Genomic DNA, 8439 nt, shown 5'->3' on the forward strand with positions numbered 1-8439 from the left:
AGGGGGGGTGTAACTACAACTGAAAGCCAGATATCCATCTGAGCCTAAAAACTCTTCTCTCTGTCTTACTTCTCATATGTCCTTGGACAAGTAAAGTTTGTGGTGAACGGGGACCTGTACTGAAGTCTCCTAAATCCTACACTAGCGCTTTAACCACTGACCTTGGTCCTTTAGTGCTAGACAACCACTGAAGACAACAATCCCTGCCCCAAAGAGCTTGCAATTCAAATAGACAAAGCCTGACAAAGGGTAGCGAGGCAAACACCATCCCTTATTTGTATTTAGAGTAGTGATCAGGGTGATGGTGAGCACATGCCATGCTAGTCCCAGTAATAACTTGTATAGTCCAGATTTCAGTGTCGAGATGTGCGTGCTGCATTGTAACAACACCGATTCCCAGGTAGCGTTGCCTGACTCTGGCTTGAGTTGCCCCTGACTCAACAAGGGCTTTCTGCTTTCATTCTACAGAGACAAATGCTACAAGAGTTAACCAAGAGCAAGACAGTGACCCATACAAGAAAAGGGGCTCCACAGAATCCACAGATTAATTTTTTCCTTCATTCCACCCACACTGAAGTGTGACTACTTCCAATGCAGCTTTATCGATGGGGGAAAAAGCTGCAGCAAAGCCAGAAGAAAAAACGCTACCAGGCTGGATAATGAGGTAACCACCGCAGAGCTAAAGTTAACCTATGAGAAGAATTCTTAGACTCAGACATAACAGGGGGCAAGGGGAGAGGCTTTCTAAAGGTTTTGCTTTGCACCCTCCTCCCACCCCCCTAAATATTGAATAGCTGCATTTTCCAATGAATATTTGACTTTCAGTTGTGGCTACACCCCTCACAATTTTGCTCAAGTGGCATATATAGACATGGCAGATTGCCAGTGCATTTTTTGGCTTTGAAGGTGACTGCTACCAGCCGAAGAGAAAGTAGCTGTATAATAATCCTCTGCGCTTTGAGTCTGTGCCTTTCATCCAAGGTCTCAAAGTACTCTGCAAGGACTTTGATGTACAACCTGGCTTTGCACCTCTTTAAAATGGATTCCCACCTAGACAATGCAAGGAACTTTCAGCAGGGCCGAAGGCAGCCCATGTGACCCATATTTCTTACTCCACTGGGAGCTCTGCTGTGTGCTCAGCTTCTCTGAGAGAGGCAGGGAATGGGAAGAATCCTATTGCTGCAGCCGTAGAGTCCATGTGGAGCTGTTCTCTCAGCAGGGCTTTCCGGCAAAATCTAGTTTGTTTTTCTCAGTATATTTGGAAGAGGGGGCGGAGACTGCTGGTTTCAACTCTGGCTTGGGCAATTTGTATACATGGCTGCTGAGGGGCGTCTCCAGAACACAGCTTCTGGAATGCCTCTCCTTCCCCTCGCTGCAAAATGCGGTCTGGTTTATAGGATGGAGGTGTGGGGAGCTCAGTTCCATTGTGTTGAGACTGTAGAGCATTTTAGATGACAAGCCTGCAGATGTAGAGGAAGATAAAGAAAAGAGATTTTAGTGCAGCATCTTTATGCAGACCTCTTTCTCTTTCTTTCTCCATTTTACTCCCCTTTCCAACTCCTCCCCGGCTGTGATGATTGTCATCCCATTGTTTGGAATAGGAGGGGGGAGAATGACAACTGTTTGTTCTGTGTCTCAAAGAGAGATGATCTTCGATCCCACTTACAGGTTTTTCTTTCAGGCCTTTGCCAGGGAAGTCAATGCTGACGCTGGCAAACTGCTATCAATGCGAAATCCAGTGACTGTGATTAAACACAAAAGACATGGATTTCTCTCCTTATCTGCAAGGTAGGACACCTACGATAGTAGTTCTCAGTTAGATGAACTTGGCTGGTAGGAGAAAGGATGATCGTGTGGTGAAGGGACTGGACTGAGACTCATGATAATCTTGGGCAAATTACTTAATCTAGCTATAACAACGAGGAGTCCTTGTGGCAATTTAGAGACTAACATTTATTTGGGCATAAGCTTCTGTGGGTTTTAACCCACTTCATCAGATGTATGGAGTGGAAAATACAGTAGAGAGGTATAAATACACAGCATATGAAAAGATGGGAGTTGCCTTACCAAGTGGGGGGGGGGAGGTCAGTGCTAACGAGCCAATTCAAGTAAGGTGGAAGTGGGCTATTCTCAACAGTTGACAAGAGGGGGAAAAATCACTTTTGTAGTGCTAATGAGTTCAATGCAATCTACGTTGCCCATTTCAAACAGTTCACAAAAAGGTGTGAGTAACAGCAGGGGGGAAAAACTAACTTTTTAGAATAGCCCACTACCACCTTAATTGATCTGGCTTGTTAGCACTAAACCCCCCCCCACCACTTGGTAAGGCAACTCCCATCTTTTCATATGCTGTGTATTTGTACCTCTCTGCTGTATTTTCCACTTCATGCATCTGATGAAGTGGGTTTTAGCCCACAAAAAGCTTATGCCCAAATAAATTTGTTAGTCTCTAAGGTGCCACAAGGACTCCCCTTTGTTTTTGCTGATACAGACTAACACAGCTACCACTCTGAAACCTTAATCTAGCTGTGTGTCAGTTTCCCCATTTGTTAATGGAGCTATACTTCCTTTGTCAGTCTTATCTATTTAGACTGCAAACTCTTGGGGCAAGGATTCTCACCATGTGTCTAGCACAGTGGGGTCCTGACCTTAGTGGAGGCCTCCTGGTGCTACTGTAATATAAATAACAAATATTATGTAAATGTATAATAAATTTGGGGTTTGGATCTTGTCCCTCACTCCCAAGTCTCCACTTACCCTTTCGATAAATATTTTTACACATTAAACACTCGACCATATACACTAAACAATCAGATAGTATATAGTAGAAAATGCAGTAATTTCAATCATTGCAGTAAAATGCTCTAACATACTTAATTTTCATTAGAAACAAATCATCTGAAGGAATTTCTTAAGCATTTGAGAATAATTGAAAAGATCATCAGATGCTAAATGAGGGGAGAAAACTTCCTATCTTCTGCTGGCAGTGTTTAAATGTGGCACAGCCTTGCAAATTGCATGTTGGACAGAAAGAGTAATGGGTCAAATTTTCAAAAGTTCCTGTCTGTGAAACAATGGTGGAATGCTCTGCACTAAAAGACAGGCCATAGTCTGGCCTGAAGGCACCAGAAGCTGAGGAGGCATACATGCACTGGAATAGGGGCAGGGCTGGTTACGGGTGGATAGTGAGGGAAATGCCTGGTTCAAAGTGCTTGTGGCAGGTGGTACAAGAGACAGACTCAGTATTAGTCTGAGCAAGTTCTCCTGATCATGCTGGCAAAAACAGGAGAGGTACCACTTCCTCCCTTTCTTGGCTGAACTATAATAAGCAAAGATACCTTGTGTACTCTACCTCTGCCAGCCAGAACAGAATCAAAGGCACCCTATCTGCTGGCTTATTGCTGGAATAAGTTCTGCACTTGCGTTAACATGTTTCCATTAGAGCTGTGTGGAGGCTGGGAATGTTTTGTGAAGAATGGTCTCAAGTTGCAGTGGGGGTGGCCTAAGCTGGATATTAGGAAACACTATTTCACTGGGAGGGTGGTGAAGCACTGGAATGGGTTACCTAGGGAGGTGGTAGAATCTCCATCCTTAAAAAGGTTTTTAAGGCCTAGCTTGACAAAGCCCTGGCTGGGATGATTTAGTTGGGGTTGGCCCTGCTTTGAGCAAGGGGTTGGACTAGATCAGTGGTTTTTAAAGTTTGGGTTGCAACCCAGTACTGGGTCATGGAATGCAAGGCACTGGATCGCCTTGCTCAGCACCTAGGGACCCTGGAGGCCGGCCAGTAAAAACTAGTAGTATTTCCAGTAGTCCCTACCTGGAAACAGCCAGAAACAGGTCCGACTTGCAGGCAGGGGTGCCACAGAGCTCTGCACGCTGCCCCCATCCCGAGCACCGGCTCCTCACTCCTATTAGCCAGTTCCCAGCCAATGGGAGCTGGGGGGAGGGGTGCAGGCGGGCAAGAGCCATGCAGAGCCGCTTGAGCACCTCTGCCTAGGATCCAGACCTGCTGGCCGCTTCTGGGGCGCAGTGCGGTCTGCAGTGCCAGGACAGGTGGAAAGCCTGCCTCTGCACCCTGGCTGTGCCACTGACCAGGAGCCACCGGGGGTAACCCCACACCCCAATCCCCTGCCCCAGCCCTGAGCCCCCTCCCAAACCTGGAGCCCCCTCCTGCACCCCAACCCCCTGCCCTAGCCCTGAGACTCCTCTCACACCCCAAACCCCTCATCTCCAGCTCCCTTGGGTCGCAGGCATCAACAATTTTCTTCAACTGGGTCGCCAGAAAAAAGGTTTGAAAGCCACTGCTTTAGGTTATAGTTGAGACGCTACAGAGCAAAGTCTATGCTGCTATGGGACTGTCAGTCTGGTGCCTTTCCAGGTCACCAGATTGATATGCTAAATAAGATACATAAGCAGGATCACTTGTCCTGCATATGAATGAGTTCATAGTCTCCCAGGAGTTCAGAATGCTCATGGCACTTTAACCTCCCTACTTAAAACTTTCAGTGTAAATACATTAGTTTTGAATTCCACACAGAAATATGGCTATGAAGACATACAGACAGGTGGGTGTGACATTACACCCCAAATTCTTCATAGAAATATGGTTATGATATGAATATGGCATAACTAAGATATAATTTATGCAAGATGGCTCATGTAAGATGTCATTGGAAAGGTTATGATTTACTGAATGTGATTATCCAGTTTGTATGCATGTATCATTTCCGTATCTGAAGTTAGGAGTATTGACTATGTAACAGTTACAACTGTGTGTACTTCAGGGGAACGCCCACCAGACAGCAAGCAATCATCCTGAATGAGCGATTTAAGAAGGACAATAGAACTCTGAAGATTCTAATCTCCCACCTTCCTGAGGAGTTTCCTCCGATGCTACATTGACACTACAAGGTCAGGTGATAATGTCGCCTGATGCAAAATACCACCTTGGACACTGCTGGTACTTTTCCTCTGTAGGGGGATGGGGATCAAACAAAGGTTTCCTGCCATAGATAAATCCTTTTAGGGCTGGGGAGGCGGTTAATCTGGATTCTCCTCCATTGCCTACCCAAGAAGAAAGACTGTTGAAAGTACCCGGAGGGACAAAGAACTTAACCTGAGGGAAAAGGCACGGGTGAGTCCAGGCTGAGACAGGCATCTAGTCTGTAAGAAGAAATAACTGGAACTTAGGTACAGAAACTCTGCAACTTGCCTAAAATAACATTTAGGGTGAAAAGTTACTTCTTGAAACCAGTCTCTTTAAGAGCTTAAGCTTAGTATGAGTGTTTTGTTTTATTTGCTCAGTAATCTGCGTTGTTCTGCTTGCTATCCCTTATAATCACTTAAAGCCTGTCTTTTGTAGTTAATAAACTTATTTCTTGTTTATAACATAACCCAGTTTTTGCAATCCATATCCGGGGATCGAGAAGCTGTGCATCTCTCTCTCCACATTGAGGGAGAGGGTGAATTTTTATGAGCTTGTACTGTGCAGAACTTTCTATACAGTGCAAGACTATATATATCTTTGGGTCTGCACTCCAAGGGAGGTGGGCACCTGAGTGATGGGGCAAGTCCCTTAAGAAGAGTCTTCCCAGAGCTGATCTCAGTGTCTGTGTCTTTCTGCAGCTGGGGTGTGGCCCTGTCTGTGCGTGCTAGAGGCGGTTTAATAGCCTGGCTTAGCAAGACAGGGTAAAGGGGGCCCAGGCTGATAGAACAGGCAGGCTCAGTGGTATCCCAATACATCAGGTGTCACCTTAAAGGGGGGCAACTCGTCACAGTGGACATAAACCTTTTCAAACATAATACTGAGTAAATAAACTGCAGGTGTTCAAACTATTTCAGAACTACACTGCAAACAAGAACTTTAGACTGCCTGGACATTGATGATAACCTGAAATTAAATTTCAGGTTCCATTAGCATGAATAAGACCAAACACCAGCATATTGATCTGCAACTTGCAAACTATTGGCAGCATGCTATAGAATGTTAGAGGGGCACAAACATATTTAGATTATGGCAATTTATACAAGAAGCCGGTCAAGTCTAGAGGTGGCATTTTCCAACATGGGTGAGCTTCAGTAAGACTTCTGTGCCCGAGTCCCTTATAGTGAGTTTCTCAAAAGCACTTAGATTAAGGGCTTCCGTGTTCAGTGCTTTACTTTTATTGAATCTCGGTGCATCAGTGTGGCCATTTGAGTAAAATAACTTAACCTTAAACAAATGATCTCCTTTTACTGAGACCATCTCATCGAAGATAAAAGTATTCTTATTCCATAAATGAAAGTCATGTTGCCCTAATGACTGGTGTTTCGGTTTATTAACCACTATTTCTTATTAGCACATTCTGGTGCTAATATAGGGAAAGCTCTAATTATTACAGCCTCTCTAAGGTTCTTAACTTCCAGGTGCTCATGAAATTGCTCTTTGTACAGGACCCAATTACTAACTTTCTCTTTATTGGTTTCTTTTGGTTCCACTTTCAAATGTTTCACCGACTTAAGCCAATACAGAAAATCAGAGCTGAATTGTATTTCACCTCCCCTACTTCCCTTAACTCTGAGATGAATTTACAGTTGCCTTGTATTAGCTTTGGGTCCAGATTATTCATTTAGACATAGGGATCCAATAAGGCCCATAATATAGGAAGAAGTGCAGCTGGAGAGGGAGATACAGCTGTTCAATCTACTTACTGCCTATTATCTACCAGTAATGGTGAGAGTGAGGAGGAAAAGGACAAAAGCTAGACAACAAACAAACACATCCTTAGAGCAAGTGGGAGGTAAGACAAATAGAAACACACAGTAACCGTACAGCTCTTTAGCCCTAAGCATATGACCATGACCAGCTGCGTACGGGGTATTGCATAAGAACACAGACTGGAGTTCTCAAACGGGCCCAAGATAGGTAGGTGCTTACGTTCCACTGAAATTCAATAGACGTTTAATTGTCTTAGGCTCCTCTGAAAATCACAGCCATAGTTATTCCAGATGAGTAAGGGGCATCCGATGAAGTAAGCTGTAGCTCATAAAAGCTTATGCTCTAATAAATTTGTTAGTCTCTAAGCTGCCACAAGTCCTCCTTTTCTTTTTACGGATACAGACTAACACGGCTGCTACTCTGAAACTGAAATGGAAGAGTATTTCAGCTCCTCAGCTTATTATGGGGTGGCCAAACTAACTGGCCCTCTGAGCCGCATATGACAATCTTCAGAAGTTCAAGAGATGGGGCACGCCTGCCAGGGCTTGGGGCTTCCCAGCCTTACTGGGAAGACGCCAGAGCAATGCGCGGGCCCACCTTGGTCACATGGTGCCGCTGGGCCCCCTCCCTGCATGGCAGCTGCTGGAGCTGTGGTTGTGGGGAGAGGCAGCAGCAAACAGCTGGGAGACGCAGGGAGGCCGCAGCTTTTACTGCTGCCTCTCTCCATGGAGCTAAAGCAGCAGCCTCTCCCTGCAGTTCCCAGCTGTTTCCTGCTGCCTCTCCACACAGAGCTAACACCTGGGAGCTGCAGGGAGGGGTTGCTGCAAGTAAAGGGGGGGCCACGACTCAAGCTGTTCAATGGGGGCATGGGACTTTAAATGGTACCCTCCCCACTCTCAGCAGGCACCAGTTATCTCTGGTAGAAGCCCCTAGCCCCAGCACCCTGCTGCAGGGCAGAAGCCCTGAGTTCCCTCACACCCGTCCCTCCCCAGTCTGGTAGGCAGAGAATGAGGGAGTCATGGGGGTCTCCACAAGCTGCACTTTAACTATAAAAGGGCCGTATACAGCTCACGAGCCGCAGTTTGGCCACCCCTGGCTTATTATATACTTGGCCTTCCAGCCACTGGTCTCAAATCCCATTACAAATACTAAAGGAGTCACAAAAACCTACCTTCCAGGGTTAAAATGTTACTCCGCTTTCACAGACAGAGAGGGTAGGTGGCTTGTCTAAGGTCACACAAGCAATCTGTGGCAGAGCCAGGAAAAGTGCACCCAGCTTTCCTAGTTCTTTGGTTTAGTGAGAAGCCTTCTCTTTCCCTTAAAATAAATCAGCCACCTAAATTGCTACATCCACATTACTAGAGCTCAGAAATGGCACCCCAGCGTCAGTTAATCAAAAATCTTTCATCAAAAAAAAATTGTAATGGCTTTACATCAAAATGGACATTTTTGTTTTTCTGGCAACTAATCCCTGAATCTCTTTGTTTTAAATCAAAACACTTCTGGTTTACAGTTACAATGTTTAGCTTTTGTTTTTAATAAAAACTCAAAATTATGACTGTAGACTGCATGGCCATCTCTCCCTGTCCATGCTGCCTCGCTTTTGCGTGCCTGTAAAGGGGGGAGGAGGCAGATTAGCTACACCTAGTGTTCTGGTCCTCTGGCTGGGCAGAGCAGTACAGCAGTCTGAGTCCCAGGCCCTCAGCCAGAGTGGGGCAGCAAGCAGGGCAGAGCGGCTAAGC

General features: G+C 45.6%; 1 long non-coding RNA gene across 1 annotated transcript; it reads left to right on the forward strand.

Moving 5' to 3' along the window:
• The first annotated feature begins 582 nt into the window (after positions 1-582).
• Positions 583-5230, forward strand: LOC311523101. The gene is made up of 3 exons (XR_014712263.1): positions 583-664; positions 1682-1788; positions 4785-5230. It is a non-coding gene; the product is annotated as an uncharacterized lncRNA (long non-coding RNA).
• Positions 5231-8439: the final 3209 nt, after the last annotated feature.

This window comes from Lepidochelys olivacea (genome assembly GCF_965140295.1).
Source record: "Lepidochelys olivacea isolate rLepOli2 genome assembly, chromosome: 7".
NCBI classification, from domain to species: Eukaryota; Metazoa; Chordata; order Testudines; family Cheloniidae; genus Lepidochelys; species Lepidochelys olivacea.